Here is a 17,687-nt window from a genome sequence, read left to right as displayed (position 1 = left end):
GTGTTTAGAAACTTTTAGAGCAATTTGGCAGAGTAATCTGCTGTTGACTCTAACAAGAACAACAAATGGGGCTTGCATTTTGTCTGTTTTTTCTTTCATTTTATGGTATATTACAAAAGTTATTAGTCCATTACAGAAAGTTTCTAAGAAGTACCGACCTAAAATACTCAATTCTAAACACAGAATGCTTTCTCAAAGGATCTGAAGATATAATAACGGCCAATAAGCACATGAAAAAATACTCAACATCATTAGTGATCAGAGAAATGCAAATTAAAACCACGATGAGATACCGTCTCACACATTAGGATGGCTATAATCAAAAGACAGGAAAAAAGCAAGTTAGTAAGGATGGAGAGAAAACGGAATCCTCAAACACTGCTGGCAGGATTGTAAAATGGTACAGTTGCTTTGTAAAACAATCTGAAAGCTCCTCAAAAGGTTAAACATGGAGTTATATGACTCAGCAATTCCACACCTATGTATACTCAAAAGAAATGAATTGGGAGTAATATTCAACCATAAAAAGGAATGAAGTACGCAGGCATGCTATAATAGGGATGAACCTTGAAAACTCGGTGCTAAATGAAACTAGTCACAAAAGACTACATATTATGTGATTCTTCTATATATCCAGAATAGACAAACTTATAGACAGAAAATAGATTTGTGGTTGCCTGGGGTGAGGGAGTGCAGTTTGGGGTAAAATCAGTGACTGTTACTGGGTGTAAGATTTCTCCTTGCAGTAATGCAAATTAGACAGTGGTGATGGTTATATAACCTTGTGAATATCACTTAAAAAAAAAAAAAAGCAATAAAAACCCATGAAGTCATATACCTTTTAAAGAGTGGATTTTATCATATACAAATTACATTTCATTTTTTAAAATTTAAGGGAAAAGAAAGAAACCACAGAGGGGCAAATGCAGATGGAGAAAGCAAGGACTGAAGAATGGGCACAGGCAAAGATGGAAGCTCTGCCTCTGGTGAAGAAGATATTTTAAAGACTACGTGGCCATCTCCTAGAGTATTTTGAGGATAAGAGTTCTAAAATATGATCTGAAGGGCTGACACATCACTGGAATAAATTACATAGCCTTTCAGGGGGGCTTCCCTGACATATCAGTTGGTAAAGAATCTGCCTGCAATGCAGGAGAGACCCCGGGTTGAGTCCTGGGTCAGGAAGATCCCCTTGAGAAGGGATAGGTTACCCACTCCAGTATTCCTGGGCTTCCCCTGTGGCTCTGCTGGTAAAGAATCCGCCTGCAATGCAGGAGACCTGGGTTCAATCCCTGGGTTGGGAAGATCCCCTGGAGAAGGGAAAGGCTACCCACTCCAGTATTCTGGCCTGGAGAATTCCATGGACTGTATAGTCCATGGGGTCACAAAGAGTCAAACACAACAGGGCAACTTTCACCTTCAACAGGACTACTCTGAAGTTATACTTTTTGCTGTAATCAGGAAAACAGTCACTTCTAAAACTTCACAGCCATGTGTCCTACATTCTATGCTGTTCTTCATATCTGGAAAAAAAGATGGTTTGCAGTTTTAAAAAATTAATTACTTCGATTTATTCTGCTAGCAAAATTTTTATCCAGTGAGACAGAAAAATATGGGAGTAAAAATGTCTGGTTTACCATTTGTAAGAAATCCACACTCTTGGAGGAAAACAATCTTTGAAAATCATTTGCTTTAGGATTTCATAACACTACTGAAACAACCTAATTCTCAAAACTATCTGTGCTTCCCAAAACAGCTTCAACACCAAGTCACTGCAGCCCATAACCTAACCATTATTTACTGTCCCCAAATCCACTCTCAGTCTCTCCCAGTCTGTTCTTCGCAGCACAGGGAGCCACTTCAAAATATATAAACTTTATAACTTCAGTCCTCTACTTTACAGCCTTTCAGTAGGATACTTAAAAGGAAGCCCACTAGTACATGCATGATCAAGCCTCTAATTTTCGACACTCAATGCTCTGTAGACTTTCCCTCTACAGGCCTGAAGTTTTGTCTGTTCTTTCAGTTTCTCTGACAGCCATCTCAAGCCTCCACACATGGCCTTTCTGGGAAATTTTATGTTCAGTCATCCAGTTTCCCTAGAACTGATGGAGTTATCCGGGACACAAGCTTTTCAGTGCTAAACCCAGCAAAGCCCTGGGCAAACTGAGATTGAGTCCATCACCCTTCTTTCTATTCATCACCTCCACCTGTCCAACACCTGCTTTAAGTATTGGCCTAAAGGTCACTTTCCCAGGAAACCTTCTCTGACACCTCCTCACTCCCACACCAGGCACGTTAGTTCACTGCCTTAACATTCATCATAATGGATTTGCTATAAAACTGTGCCTACCTTAACTAGGTTATAAACTCCACAAGCATGGATCCAGTGAGTATTTTATTGACCATGACATCACTAATACCTAGCACTGTGTGCAGTTCATGTGTCTCAGAGATGAGTATTTATTGAACGAAAAAAAATCAATCAATTAAAGGTGTATCTGAGGCTTTCCTGGTGACTCAGTGGTAAAGAATATGTGTGACAATGCAGGAAACATGGGTTCAATCCCTGGTCCAGGAAGATCCCACATGCCAAGGAGCAACTAACCCCATGTGCCACAACTACTAAGCCTGTGCTCTAGAACCCAGGAACTACACACAGCTACTGAGCCCATGCACCGCAACTACTGAAGCCCAGGCACCCTAGAGACCGTGAACCACGGTAAGAAAAGCCACCTCAACGAGAAGCCCGTGCACCTCAATCAGAGCGTAGTTCCACGTGAGAAAAGCCCACACAGTAATGAAGACCCAGCACAGTCAAAAAAAAAAGAATGGTTTTTTTGAGATGGCATCAGAGAAAAGCAATCTTTCCAACCCCATGGACTATAGCGCACCAGGCCCCTCAGTCCAGCGAATTCTTGAGGCAAGAATACTCAAGTGGGTAGCCATTCCCTTCTCCAGGGGATCTTCCCGACCCAGGGATCAAACTCAGGTCTCCCGCACTGCAGGCGAATTCTTTACCATCTGAGCCACCAGGGAAACCCAATCTAGAAAACTAAGATAATTAAATGCTCCATTTATCTTGATATTCACAACTGATAAAATTCATCCAAGCACCTCACCTTAACCACTATATATTCAAAATAAGAAAGCAGAACACTAGTCTAAATTCTCATTACTCAATTTCTATTACAAGTTATTTCTCAGTTTACTACTAATCATATTCTTACCCAGAAGATGGAATTCTAGGCAACAGGAACAATAAGAATAATTTAGTTCATGAGACAAAAGGGCACACAGCAGCCAGTAGGGGGAAATAAGCCTGCTGAGTAGGGCCAGAAAGTTGCAGATGCTGGGCAATGGGGAGCACTTGGAAGTTCAAGAGGCTTGGTTTTAAGTGTTTTTTATTCTCATAACAAAAGTAGTACAAGGTCATTACAAAGAACCCAAACCAGAATAAAATTTAAAGAAAAACAGAATATCCATAATTACACTTCCGAGAAAGACCTGTTTCTTTTTTTACACTTCACACTAGAAACAGGAAAAATGACATGGTTTGAAGTCTAAGTCACTGAAATATTTATTTTGTGAACTACAATGTGTCAGATGTTGGAAATAAAGATAACCAAGATCTAGTCTCAGTTTCGAACTCACCATCGGGGGAAAGAATAACTGTGCAGAGATAAGAGCTGATGGGTAAGTGGAATGTGATGGAAAAGAGGACTCAGAGCTCCTGTTTGTATGATCAGGTCAAGTAATTAGTGATTAGGCAAAGGAATCAAAACTGGCTTTTGAAGGATGAGAAGAACCTGCCAGCCAAAAACAGAGAGGAAGACCTCTGTAAACAGAGGAGGCAGTGTGTCGAGGAAACTGTAATCTAAATGCGATCCTCTGTTCTTTCCTCTTCCCCTGGGCCTTCACCCAATCACAAAACTAGAAAAGTGAAACTATGACCAAGCATGAAAGAAGTAAAAGAGTAAGACAAAAAACGTTTCAAAACTGCCCATGAGGTAGTGAATGGGGAAGCAAGGAACAACAAATACATATTTTTTAAAGCAGTAAGAAGCAGCATGTTCAACAGTGTGAAGTCTAGCTTTCCTCAAGTGTGGTCACAAACCCCAGTAACAATTCAAAATGAAAACAGAGGGGAGGGACAATAAACACAGGTCATCCTTGACTTAAGATACGTATGCTGAAAATATCATTAAGTCGAAAATGCATTTAATACACCTAAATCTATCAAAGAACATCATAGCCTAAGCCTACCTTAAACATGCTCAAAACACATCAGTTGACAGCTGGGCAAATTCATCTAATATAAAGCCTATTTTATAACAGTGTTGACTATTTTCTATAGTTCACTGAATATTTTTCTTAAAAGTGAAAAAGAAAATGGTTTCAAGGGTACAGAATAATTGTTAAGTGTATGGTTATATCCTTGTGATTGCGTGGCTGACCGGGAGCTGCAGCTCACTCACTGCCTCTGCCCAGCACCACCAGAGTACTGAACCCTGTATTGCTAGCCCAGGCAAAGATCAAAATTCAAAGTATGGTTTCTACTGAATGCATACCACTTTTCAGTTCAGTTCAGTTGCTCAGTCGTGTCCGACTCTCCGCTACCACTTTTACACCATAGTAAAGTCAAAAAATCATAAGTAGGGCAACTGGATGTGTATGAAAAGTGTTCAACTAGATATCAAAAAGATGCAAACTGGAACAATATGCTGTTTTCCTATAATCAGACCCAAAGCTTATCAATCAAAGACCTTATACTGAAAAATAAAGATCAACTGCAGGCTGATTATTTGATTCCTCATGTGGTTGTCTAAGTTAAACAAAAACTGAAACCAGCTTCGTATAGTAAATAACAGTATCAAATCAGATAGCAGTAGTCTATCCCAAATTTCCACAAAAACAATTTTATTTAAAGTCTTATAAGGCTTTCCATTAGCTTTAAGCTCACACAATCTTAACTAAGATCCATGACCCATCCATGATACTTGTTTCATAAGAGAAAGTTAAGATATAATGATAGCTTCCTCCTCTCTGCTCAGTTCAGTTTAGTTCAGTAGCTCAGTCATGTCCGACTCTTTGCAACCCCATGAATCACAGCACGCCAGGCCTCCCAGTCCATCACCAACTCCCGGAGTTTACCCAAACTCATGTGTATCGAGTCGGTGATGCCATCCAGTCATCGCATCCTCTGTCATCCCCTTCTCCTCCTGCCCCCAATCCCTCCCAGCATCAGGGTCTTTTCCAACGAGTCAACTCTTCTCATGAGGCGGCCAAAGTATTGGAGTTTCAGCTTCAACATCAGTCCTTCCAATGAACACCCAGGACTGATCTCCTTTAGGATGGACTGGCTGGATCTCCTTGCAGTCAAAGGGACTCTCAAGAGTCTTCTCCAACACCACAGTTCAAAAGCATCAATTCTTTGGCGATCAGCTTTCTTCACAGTCCAACTCTCACATCCATACATGACCACTGGAAAAACCACAGCCTTGACTAGACGGACCTTTGCTGGCAAATTAATGTCTCTGCTTTTTAATATGCTATCTAGGTTGGTCTTAACTTTCCTTCCAAGGAGTTAAGTGTCTTTTAATTCGTCTCTGCTAGCCATCCTTTAATTTGGAGACCCAAAGTTTGCCTCAAAGAAACAAGCTAGTTAGTCACCCTTGTTAACTCATTTCTTGCTAAACAGAGGTGAGTTCTGGGGCAGCTAGATTTCCTTATTGTCTCTTCTAATCTTTCTGTATACATTTAGGAGACTGCCATGTAAGTTCCTGAAAACGAGTATCTTTCTATGTGTCTCTATGGATATAAAGTTCAGGTGGAGCTGTAAAATGGCAAAAAAGAAAGCCTGGATTCCCACATGGTTTCCTGAAAGGTGTATTTAGAAAGCGAAGTGTTGTGTTGTGGGTACAAGATTAGAATCAGTAAGAGCACTAAAAGAAACACAGGCTAGAAATCAAGGTAGGGTAAGACCCTACCAACCTAGCCCAGAACTACCCTACTAGATGAATGCCAATTAATCACTGGGACTCAGGCTAGGAGCTGTGTGTATTTATCCTTCAGCAACATACCTAAGAAGAGGTTTCAACCAGAACCCTAGCCAACTGCAGAGGCAAGGACAATCAATCCCACAAATGTTTCCAATAAATGAGTATCAGGTAATAGATAGCAGTTACCATTTAAGGATGAATAAGCAGGGGACTTCCCTGGTGGTCCAGTGGCTAAGGCTCCACACTGCTTCCAGGCACAGGGGTTTGATCCCCTGGTCTGGGAATTAGATCCCAGATGCGGAAACTAAGACCCGGCACAGCCAAATAAATAAGCTGTTCATTGTTCAGTTGCTCAGTTGTGTCCGACTCTTCTTGTGATCCCATGGACTGGAGCCGGCCAGACTCCTCTGTCTGTGCAATTTCCCAGGCAAGAAGAATACTAGAATGGGTTGCCATTTCCTTCTCCATGGGATCTTCCTGACCAAGGGATCAAACCTGCATCTCCTACATTGGCAGGTGGATTCTTTACCACTGAGCCACCTAGGAAACCTAATAAATAAGTACATAAAAATAAATATTTAAAAAAGAAAAAGGATGAATAAGCAGGAAAAAAATCCAACACTGATCCCAACAATAATGCAGCACAAGAAACAAAGAAAATTACTTTTCATAAAAGTAGAATATAACTTAGAAGGTGAATTAATTCAGGACACAGAATTAAGTTCTAAACACTGTTTGGCAAACTCCATGAAACAGGCATATATAAAGAGAAAATACCAAGATGAAATGAGGGTAATGTAAGCAAAAAAAGGAATGGAGTAAATTTTTAAAAGACGCAAAGAAACTAAATTTTAATAGCAGAAGTAAAGCCAACACTGGAGGTGATAAAGGAAAATCAAATGAGTGATAAAGACAAATATTTGAGAAGCTCACATAAAAGACAGAAATGATAAGCTAACCTAATGACTACAAGTGTTTCCAAAGAAGAAAACAGAACTAAAAGTAACCAAAAATATTTCTGGAAATGAAAAAATACAGTATGAAGCTTCAGGTATGTGCTGTGCTTAGTCATTCAGTCCTGTCCAACTCTTTGTGACCCCATGGACTGTAGCCCGCCAGGCTATTCTGTCCATGGGGATTCTCCAGGCAAGAATACTGGAGTGGGTTGCCATGCCCTCCTCCAGGGAATCTTCCCAACCCAGGCCTCCTGCATTGCAGGTGGATTCTTTACCATCTGAGCCACCAGGGAAGCCCAAGAATACTGGAGTAGTTAGCCTATCCCTTCTCCAGGGGATCTTCCCAACCCAGGAACTGAACCAGGGCCTCCTGAATTGCAGGAGGATTCTTTACCAGCTGAGCTACCAGGGAAGCCCCATAAACGCTATATGAAGGATGAACCTTGAAAATATGCTACGTGAAATAAGCAGACACAAAAGGACAAATACTGTATTGATTCTACTTATATGAATCATCTGGAAATGGCAAAATCATAAGAGAAAGTAGATTAGACACAGTCAGGAGGGGTTGTGGATAGAGAGGAATAAAGGGTCAGCATTTAATAAGTGCAAAGATTCAGTTAGCAAAGATGAAAAATTCTGGAGATGGATGGTAATGATGGTTGTACAATGTAAGTGTACTTAATGCCAAAGAACTGCATATGGTTGACTCTGAACAGCTTGGGGTTGGAGACACAACCCTCCACACAGTAAAAAATCTGAGTATAACCCACATTCCAGCTCTCCATAATATGGTTTCCCCAAATCCAAAGTTCCTCTGTATCTGCGGTTCTGCATCCTAGGAGTCAACCAACTGTACTATAGTATTTACTATTAAGAAATAAATAAAACAGGCGTAAGTGGACCCGGGCAATTCAAACTCATGTTGTTTAATAGTTAACTTCACCTAAAATTGGTTAAGATGATAACTTTACATTATGTATATTTCACAAAAATGCAGAAGCAGTAGCAATGAGCCATTAAAAAACAGAAAGCATTAAACCAACAGAAGCACACTCAACAAAATTATGACAGTACACATAAATGTTTTCAGTATTCATTTTAGATTGAAACAAAACCAAACTATTTTAATAGTTCAGTAGTTATAATTTAAAAGAGCTACAACTAAAAGTGGCATGGAAAGAAAAAGTTGGCTAATAATTTACTGAACAAAGAACAGGACTGATACAAATTTAAGTAAAAGACTCAGATTAAATATGACAAATTTTTATTGATTAGGTGGAATGCAGACCTTTAGCAGTACAGAACTTAAACATACATCAATAATATTATACCAAAAACATGATAAAAATCATCAGGGTTGAGACAAGACAAGCCACAGAGTAGGGGAAAATATTTGCAAAAGAAGCATCTGAAATAAAGATGCTCAGCCTCATACTTCATTAGGGAATGGCAAACTGAAACAATTAGATAGCACTGCTGCTGCTGCTGCTAAGTCACTATTAAAATGGTTAAAATCCAAAACACTAATAACATTAAATGCTGATGAGGATTTGAGCAGCAGGAACTCTCATTCATTGCTGCTGGGAAAGCAAAATGGTTCAGTCACTTTGAAAGACAGTTTTAGTAGATTCTTACAAAACTAAATACATTCTTACTGTACAATACAGCAATCGTTTTCCTTGCTATTTACTCTAATCAGCTGAAAACTTACACCCATGCAAAACCCAAACACAGATGTTTATATAGCAGCCTTACTCATAACTGCCAAAGGTGGAAGCAACCAAGATGTCCTTCAGTAGGTAAGTGGATAGACAAACTGTGGTATATTCCAACAATGGAGTATTATTCAGCACAAAAAAGCAATGAGCTATTAAGCCATGAAAAAATTATGAATGAAACTCAAATGCATACTACTAAGTGAAAGAAGCTGAAAAGGTTACATATTGTATAATCCAACTATGTGACATTCTGGAAAAGGCAAGACCATGGAGACAGTTAAAACATCAGGAGTTGACAAGGATTAGCGAAAAAGGAGGGACACATAAGAGGAGCACAGGGAATTTTAGGAGCTGAGAAACTATTCTGTATGATCCTGTAATGGTGGATACGTGGCATTTATCCACCATTTGTCAATACCCAATACTCATTATGTTAATAATCAAAAGTGAATCCTAATATAAATTATGAACTTTGATTGATAGTGATGTACAGTGGTTCATCAATCGTAACAAACATACCACATAATGCATAATGATGGTTGGGGAAGCTAAGGGAGGGGGTAGACCAGGGTATATAAGAGCTTTCTGTACTTTTCTGCGAACCTAAAATGGTATAAAATGAAGTCTATTAATTTTTTAAAAATAAAAATCATTAAAAAACTGATCACCCTTTACTCAACACATACATTCTTACTGCATACATACTTGTTCTAAGTTTTGAACAGAATAATAACAAAGAAATAAACAAGTAAATGAAAAAACAAATTCAGGTGGAAGTGCTATAAAGAAAAACAAAGGGACAAAAAGTTAGATACTGAGCAGGGGCAGGGGAGGCTAGATTAGATGGCGGATCAGGTAAGGCTTCTTTAAAGCAGTGACATACGAAAAGAAAGACAGTCCTCAGGCAGAAGAAACAAACATAAAGGCCTCAATATAAGTAAGCATACGCTTTTCAGAAACAACGCTACTTCTCAGTCTTTGACAGATTAAGATTAAAAACTTAATAAAGGCTAAGTCTTATAGTTAATAAAAACTATTAATAAGGAGTAAGACAATTTGAATAAAGACTGACAGATACATGTGTGTATATAAACTGTATGTGCAAACAGAAAATGTTCTTTGTAAGTTTTCAAAGAACATTTAGAAAATTGGATTATGTTAAGTCACAAAGAAACTCTCAATAAACTCAAAAATATTTTAAAATACCATAGTCACTGACAATGAAAGAACGTAAGAGTGAACAGAACTGTACCAAGTACCTCCTGAGTCAAAGAGGTAATTCAAATTAGAACTACCAACTATTTGGAAAGCAGTGAATACAAGAAAATCATTCAGAGGCATTGTAGAATGCAAAGTTGTACTCAAGAGGCAAATTAAGAGCATTAAATGTTCTCATTAAATAAAAAAGAAACAGAGAGAATAAAAATTTACTAAGTTAGAAAAAGTATAACAACAAAAAAAAGCAGGAACAAAATAAAAAGCAGAAGTTAGAAAATCAGAACACAGAAAATTAACAGAATGAATCTCAAAGTTTCTTATTAAAAAATTACTAAGAAAACATTTGGCAAATCAAATTAAGAAAAATAACAAAATCACTAATAAATGATGGAAATGAACACCACACGGTTTAATTATAAAAATTTACATATACCCATATAGTAAATTTGAATATCTTAAAAAATATTAGATACGAATTTATCAAAGCTGATGCATGAAAGTAAGTAAGGATTTCTCCATAGACTACAGAAGTTACTATATGGACTGTGTATTCTTATTAAATTAAAAATTCCTATGAGATTCTCTTCTACTCTTTCAATAAATTCTGGACACTTAACTAACAAGTTTGGTTCCTCAGAATATAGGTCTTTGAGTATCTTGGGGATGTCATTAGCAAATTTATTTACATACTTTTGTAAGTCCTAGAGGAAAAATCTTACCATCACCTAAGTAAGTGTTATAAAAACATTTAATAAAATTCAGAAGACAATTCTTTTTTATAAAGAAGAAAATAAATAATAATAAATTTTTATCTAAAACCAACAGCTGTAGTCATCCTTAACTGTAAAAATACCAGAGACATTCCAAGACAATTATCACCTCTCTTATTTAACTGTGTCTTGGAGATTCTAATCAATGTAATAAAGAGCTAAAATAAAAATAAATACTATAACTATTGGAAATAAAGCAAAAGTTACTATTATTTTTAGGTAAGACAAGGAACCTGGAAAACAAAAGTAAATAAAATTTTACTGAAATCCAGAAATATAATAAAAATAATCGTGAACACAAAAATCTAGTTATTTCTACAGGTACAAACTACTGGGTGTAAGATAGGCTCAAGGATGTTTCATACAACACACAGAATGTAGCTAATGTTTTATAAAAACTGTGAATGGAAACTAACTTTTAAAATAGTGTAAAAAAAATTTTAAAGAGAACTTACTAACAAAAAAATCTAGTTACTTCTGTATATTTATCAGAAATAATAAACTAAACCAAATCCACAAAAACAAAACTATAATTTAAACAAGAAATGCAAATTAAACTAATCTTTATTTGCCTAGCAAAAAACACATTTAAGCACATTTAATAATGTCATTAAGAATGATGGTGGTTTCAAGGACAACTCAATACTTTTAAATGTTCATACGCCTTTATTCAGTAACTCCATTTCCAAGAAAATATTCTAAATAATCAGGGGAAAATAAAAAGATGTTCCCTATAGAATTATTTGTATAAAATGCTGGAATAAATTACACATTGGCCAATAGGAAAATAGTGAACCTAAGGCACAGCTGTACAACAGAACGTTAGGCAAACATTAAAAAATCATTTTTAAAAAGAATTTTTAAGAACAGAAGGAAACTGTCAAGATTTAATGCTAAGTTTTAAAAAAATCAAGATAGCAAATTCCACAAAATATGATTCCAAAATTTAAGAAAAGTAAATTATGTACACATACAAAATACAAAGAAATATCAAAATACTGTATTAATAGCAGTCATTCATAGGCAATGTTTGTTTTTTTTAAAAAAAAAAAAACTTTATTCTTTTCAAATATTTGGAAGGTGAAAAAGTTCAGGAAGAATTTACAACAGATACTCTATCAAACACCTGGCTATATTTTTACTTATATCTGCCAATGTAACTTTTTATTCTTTAATGACCTGACCTTTAGAGAAACTGAAATTGTGTCTAAAAGTTTTACTCCAACTCTTGTTGTTCATGTGGTTATTATGTAACATTTTTGCTTTATAAACCAAATCTCAAAATTAAAAAGTGTAGGAATTAATTTTTTTTTTTAATTTTTGGGCACACCATGCAGCTTTTGAGATCTTAGTTCCCCAACCAGGGAAACACAAAGGAAACACAGAGTCCTGACCACTGGGTTGCCAGGGAATCCGAGAATAGGAATTAATTTTTTAAAAAATGAGATTATACCTTAAAATGCACCTATGAAATAAGGATTAAAATAAAACCTCTATTTTCCCAGAACTTACTAAGTATTTACATGAAAAAATATTATCTACAAGATAATAGTGTGATCAGAAACATGTTAGGAAGAACTCAGTAAAGAGCCCTGAACGCATGTGTATATATGTGCTGTGCTAAGTCGCGTCCGACTCTGTTCCGTTCCGTTCCATCGCTCAGTCGTGTCCGACTCTTTGCGACCCCGTGGACTGTAGCCTACCAGGCTTCTCCGTCCATGGGATTCTCCAGGCAAGAATACTGGAGTGGGTTACCGTTTCCTTCTCCAGGGGATCTTCCCGACCCAGGGATCGAACCCGGGTCTCCCGCATTGGAGGCAGAAGCTTTAACCTCTGAGCCACCGACTCTGCACAACCCTATATGGACTGCAGCCCGCCAGGCTCCTCTGTCCATGGGATTCTCCAGGCAAGAATACTGGAGAGGGTTTCTGTGCGACCCCATAAGGACTGCAGCCTGCCAGGCTCCTCTGTCCATGGGATTCTCCAGGCAAGAATACTGGAGTGGGTTGTCGTGCCCTCCTCCAGGGGATCTTCCCAACCCAGGGATCCACCAGAGTCTGTTACCTCTAACCTGAATTGGAGGCAGGTTCTTTACCATTAGCGCCACATGGGAAGCCTGTATGTATATATGTGTTTCAATTTTAACCAAAACTAGAGTTCTTTGCACCTCCTTTCTGATTAGTTTCAACTGACAAAAATTGAGATGTAACTCTCATTTCCAGATGAATAACTCATCCTTTCAGTACACTCCAAAGAAAGATTATGGATCAATGTGTTAAGAAAACATAAAAAAGCAATAAGAATATCTAAATCATACAGGAAATCAGGGAAGACGCCCAAAGAAAGCTATACTCAAAAGCTGAAATTTAAAAGCTGAGGATGAATTAGGTAGATGCCAAAAACTAGGAGCCAAAAGAGGGTATTTTCCTCTCCTTTTCAGATGTGATGCTTATAATAAAACTATTAAAATATTTCTCTCTGAGTCCCTATCAGGTGACAAATTTTTACACCAATCTCAAAGTCCTGAAATATTTTCATACCTATATTTTATTTCAGTAGCCAAACTCTTACCCACTGTGCACCAAAAAAATAAAAATCCTGAAGTACTCAGATTCAAATACAATTATTAAAGTATCAGAAGAAAACATAGGAGATTGTTTTTTGATAAAGGTAAAATGGAAAAGATACTCTTAAACAAAGGATTAATATCTACTAAGTGTAAAGAGCTTCTGCAATTCAATAAAGAAGTATAGATTAGTATAACCTTTTAGGAAGGCAATTTGCTATCTAGTAAAACTTAAAATGCACACTTAAGAATTCTTTTTATGGAAATACTTCTATACATATGCACGTGCACAAAGATATAAGTAAGTTCACTAAAGCTCCACTTTTAGTTGCCCAAAAGTGGAAGTAACAAATAACCATAAATAATTAAGTAAAGTGCAAGAAAAGAATAGAATATTGCATGACTATTAAAAACATGAGGTATAACAAATACTGAAATGGAAAAGAATTTATAACAATTAGATTTTTTATTAAAAAAAATCAAGGTAAGATTACACAGACACTGTGCTTATTTCTAATTGCATAAAGAAAACAAAATTGCTAACAGTGGGTACCTGTAAGAAATGCGACTAGAAAGTAAGGAAAGTAATTTTCACTTTTTACTCTAAATAACTGACTTGCTTCAATCTTTTGTGGTAAGCATGAACTGACTACCTTTGAAATTTAATTTTAAAATAAGGGGGAAAAACTCACTATTCTAATCTGTTATGGTTATCTCTGAGGGCTAGGTGATTTTTGTATAGTAATTTTTGTCCTGTTTCTTAATAGTTTACACTACTTTCTAAATTTTCTATGAGAAACATGACTATTTTAAAATCTGAGAAATATGTATATTTCTATACATATTTGATTTCACTGATGAAACTTTTTTTTCCCCTGAAAAGTAATTTTTAACAGTTATGGTCTCAAAAACGTGGTCCTGAGATCCCAACCATGTCTTAAATCTAAGTTTCTAGGTATAACATTTGTTGCAGAAGCAATTAAAAATAAAACACATTTTAGAATGGAATATTAATTAACATTTATTAATCATGTAAGCACAGCATTTGCTAAGTAATTTTCCCTGTATTATTTCATTTGCTCCAAATAGCCTTATGAAATTTGTAATCCTCATCTTATAGATTGAAAAAATCAAGTCTGAAAAGAATGTGTATCTTGTCCAGAGTCAAGTGCAAGAGCTAGGATTCAAACCCAGGTCTCCAGCTCCTAACAACTTTTGATACCTGGAATGACAAGTACTAATGTACCTTAGAATAATAGGCTAGACCTCTGAAATGTGGCCTGAATATTCAGACTGACTATTCTTATTCAGGTTAGTAATCCTAAAATGAAGAAGTGGTGACACTCAATTCTTATCACAGAAGAAAATAGTATTTTTCAAGGCAACAGAGGCTATTTTTTTTCTTTTTTTGCATCTCTTTCTGCTTCTACCAAGGTTCAAGAAGGATACAAAGGACAACTCAGATTCGCGAGTATCTTAACACCATCCTTGATTAGTCTGGAATTAGCCCTGTAACTAACTGCAAGAGCTTTTAAAAACAAATTGATCAGAATCCCAAAGCCTTAAAGACTTGAAAACAAGGTACAGTTTCACATTTTAATCAAAAGTAGAAAATTCAGAAAGCCAAAAGAAATGGTATATTCAAATATTAGAATAATCAATATAGACAGATTAAACATAGTAAGAATTTAACTATATGTACCTATTTTATCCCAAGCTATTTGAACAAGGTCTCTTTCTTTTAAAAAAGAATAGAGAACTTCCCTAGTGGTCCAAGGGTAAAGAATCCACCTGCCAAGGCAGGGGACATAGGTTCCATCCCTGGTCCAGGAAGATTCCACATGCCTCAGGGTGACTAAGCAGGCAAGACACAACTACTGAAGTTCCAAGTTTTCTCTTAAAAAAAAAAATTATAATGGAAAAGATACATACACCACTGCTAACCATGTCTGCTTGGAAATCTGCCCATCATAAAGACTAGAGAATCATAGGAACCTCTATTCATTTGTTCAGTAGACAGACTACAATTACAAACTTTATGAATTTGGGTTTGCAAGGTTAGCATTTAATGTCAAAAGTCCAGAAGAATAATTCTGAATAATTGTAAACTGGAATCAGGGCCCTAAGAGAAGCAGAATACCCAGAACTCTTCCTCAGTAAAAGTATCTGCTTATAGAAAGCACTGGCAGAGAAGCTGACATCAACACATCTACTTGCACACTCCAACATTTCTAGACCTTAACCCCTTAGGCCAAGAAGACCTCTCAATGAATTAAGGACAACTGACATTACCAAAATGACAGTCCTGAAAATACACTGAATTTAGGTCAACCTCTTTCACCAAAACCTGAAAGTGGGTTTAAGACCTACATATGTTACAGGTCAGAAACATTTTAAGGTTCATTTTTCATAATGTAAGTCTGTGTTTCTGGCTAGTTAAAACTAGAAAGATCTGAAAACTAAGGATTTAACAGTTGCCTTACATCAATGCCCTTAAGAGAAGAACATGAACAAACGTTTCACTTAGATATATATTTTTTCATAGATACATACAAAATATATAGAAGGGATTATGAGTGTGATTTACAAAAGCCACAGAGCTCCTGGAAAAGTTGACAAGTTCTAACCTGCTTTAAAAATTACCATTCACTGTCTTCATCCCAATCTAACTTTATTTAATGTTGTTCTTTTGAATAACCATACAACAACAAAACCCCCAGAGCAAATTCTTCTACATTTCAATATCCTGCCTACTTGCAAGAGCGGAAGAGTCAAACAGAGCAGGGGAAAAAACGTGACGTGAACAACCTTGATCCAAAACACAGCTCGTGGGAGTCTAATTTTAGGCCTAACCATTTTGATTGTCTTTTTACAGAGGTTGAAAAAGAAAACAAAAAAACACAAATCACTTGTAAAATAAATCTGAGATTACTAAACCAATAGGAGTTGGCATTATTTATCAAGGAGGAAAGAAATCACGTTCGCACTGCCCAGAGTATTACCATTAAAGATAAGATACAAGGGCCGGTAGTACAACCCTACAACAACTGACGACAACGGCAATTGCTTTCCACTCTTCAGCTCTTGGATGACTCTATCTTTAAAGAATGAGTCAAAAGGTTGAGCCCACTGAGGAATATTCGACAACGTTTTGTGTGTATGTGTTGTTTTTAAGAAAGCCAAACATGGTGAAAGCCAACCTTCAGCTAAGTTACCTAAAGAAGCAAATATTCACCTTCTGGCGGAGGATCAAAAGGAATCACGAGGAGACCCGAAAGTTCTGTTTTTAAACGGAGGCTCTCAAACCCTCAGAACACTATTCGTTTTCTTCTGATGCGGAATATGGAAGAGATCACAGATTCCAGTTTAGAAAAGAATGAAGCGGCTATAGACAATGTGCCTCGGCAAAGAAACTGTGATGACCAGAGAGATAAGGAGGAGCCGGGACTCTCTAAGAGACGAAAAAATCAAGGAATAAAACCCGAAACGTTTCGTCAAACACTAAAGTAAACGAAGAAAAGGCGGCTGAGACGCGAGGGAAGGGAGATCAACAGAGGGCAGAGACGGTGGCGCGACAGGGTTCAGGGCAGGGCCGGGTCCAGGAAGAGTTAGATCTCACCAGCCCAGCAAGCTTCCCATTTCAGGCTAGAGCCGGAGAAGAAAACAGCCCGAGGGCGCAGACAATGAGCCACCGCCCCAAGAGTTGCGGCTCCAGGCACGCAGGTGGCGGCTTCCCGGGCCCGCGCGGAGCAGGTCAGCTGCCCCGGGCCGCTCACGCCGGCCAGGCCGCGTAGAAGCGAGGAGGGATGAGAACGACGGCCCGCGTCCCGGCCTGTCTGCACACTTACCCTGGGCGAGGAAAGGTCCCCGCCCCAGCGAGGAGCCTCCGGCCGAGCTCCCGGCGGGCTCCGGAGCCCCCCCGAGCAAGCGCGCGACGCGGGGCGGGGAGGGGAGGGAAGGGGAAGCGGGGCGGGAAGGGGGCCGCGCTGGAGCGCAGCCGCGGCTGTTGCTAGGCCGGGCGGCAGCCGAGCCCCGCGGGCGCCGGGAGGGGAGGGCAGGGAGCCTTCGGCAATGGCGACGGCCCAGGCCAGAGGGGAAGCGGAACAACCACCGCCGCTGCGCGTGGCCACAACCCTGGGGGAGGGCGACGGCGGGGAGCGGAGAGGGGCGGGACCGAAGCCCGAGCTCCACTGGGCGGAGACGGGCACCACCTCCCAGTGGGCGCGTTCAGGCGGGGCCTGCCGGGAGTTGTAGTGTGGCGATGTGTTCCACTTCTCTCTGCCACTTTCTTTTTCTGGGGGGGTATTCTCTATATGGAGAGAGACCGCCAGTCCCTCATGTAGTTCAGCATTGTCTCCAGTCAGGTCTATGCCAACCAAAGATGCTGAAAGGCGATTTTTGTTACATTAACCTGCTCCAGGACATGTGTTTCTGAGAATTCACCCACTATCCAT

The 17,687-nt window shown here is 38.4% G+C and overlaps 1 protein-coding gene across 2 annotated transcripts in view; it reads right to left on the bottom strand.

The window, feature by feature from the left end:
* Window positions 1–17,376, bottom strand: part of PAK2 (p21 (RAC1) activated kinase 2) — an 87,598-nt gene extending 70,222 nt beyond the window's left edge. The window contains exon 1 of one of the 2 annotated variants that reach the window (XM_055405016.2): window positions 17,082–17,376. The gene's annotated coding sequence lies outside the window, so the exon portion shown is untranslated. Of the gene's footprint in view, window positions 1–16,852; window positions 16,873–17,081 lie in introns of those variants that run through there. The other variant, XM_055405094.2, reaches the window with a different exon arrangement.
* Window positions 17,377–17,687: the final 311 nt, after the last annotated feature.

This window comes from Moschus berezovskii, chromosome 1 (assembly GCF_049115385.1).
Source record: "Moschus berezovskii isolate FMDL1 chromosome 1, NW_MosBer_1.0, whole genome shotgun sequence".
Classification (NCBI taxonomy): Eukaryota; Metazoa; Chordata; class Mammalia; order Artiodactyla; family Moschidae; genus Moschus; species Moschus berezovskii.
Note: the sequence above shows the minus strand (reverse complement) of the source record. Positions and strands in the feature narration are given on the sequence as shown.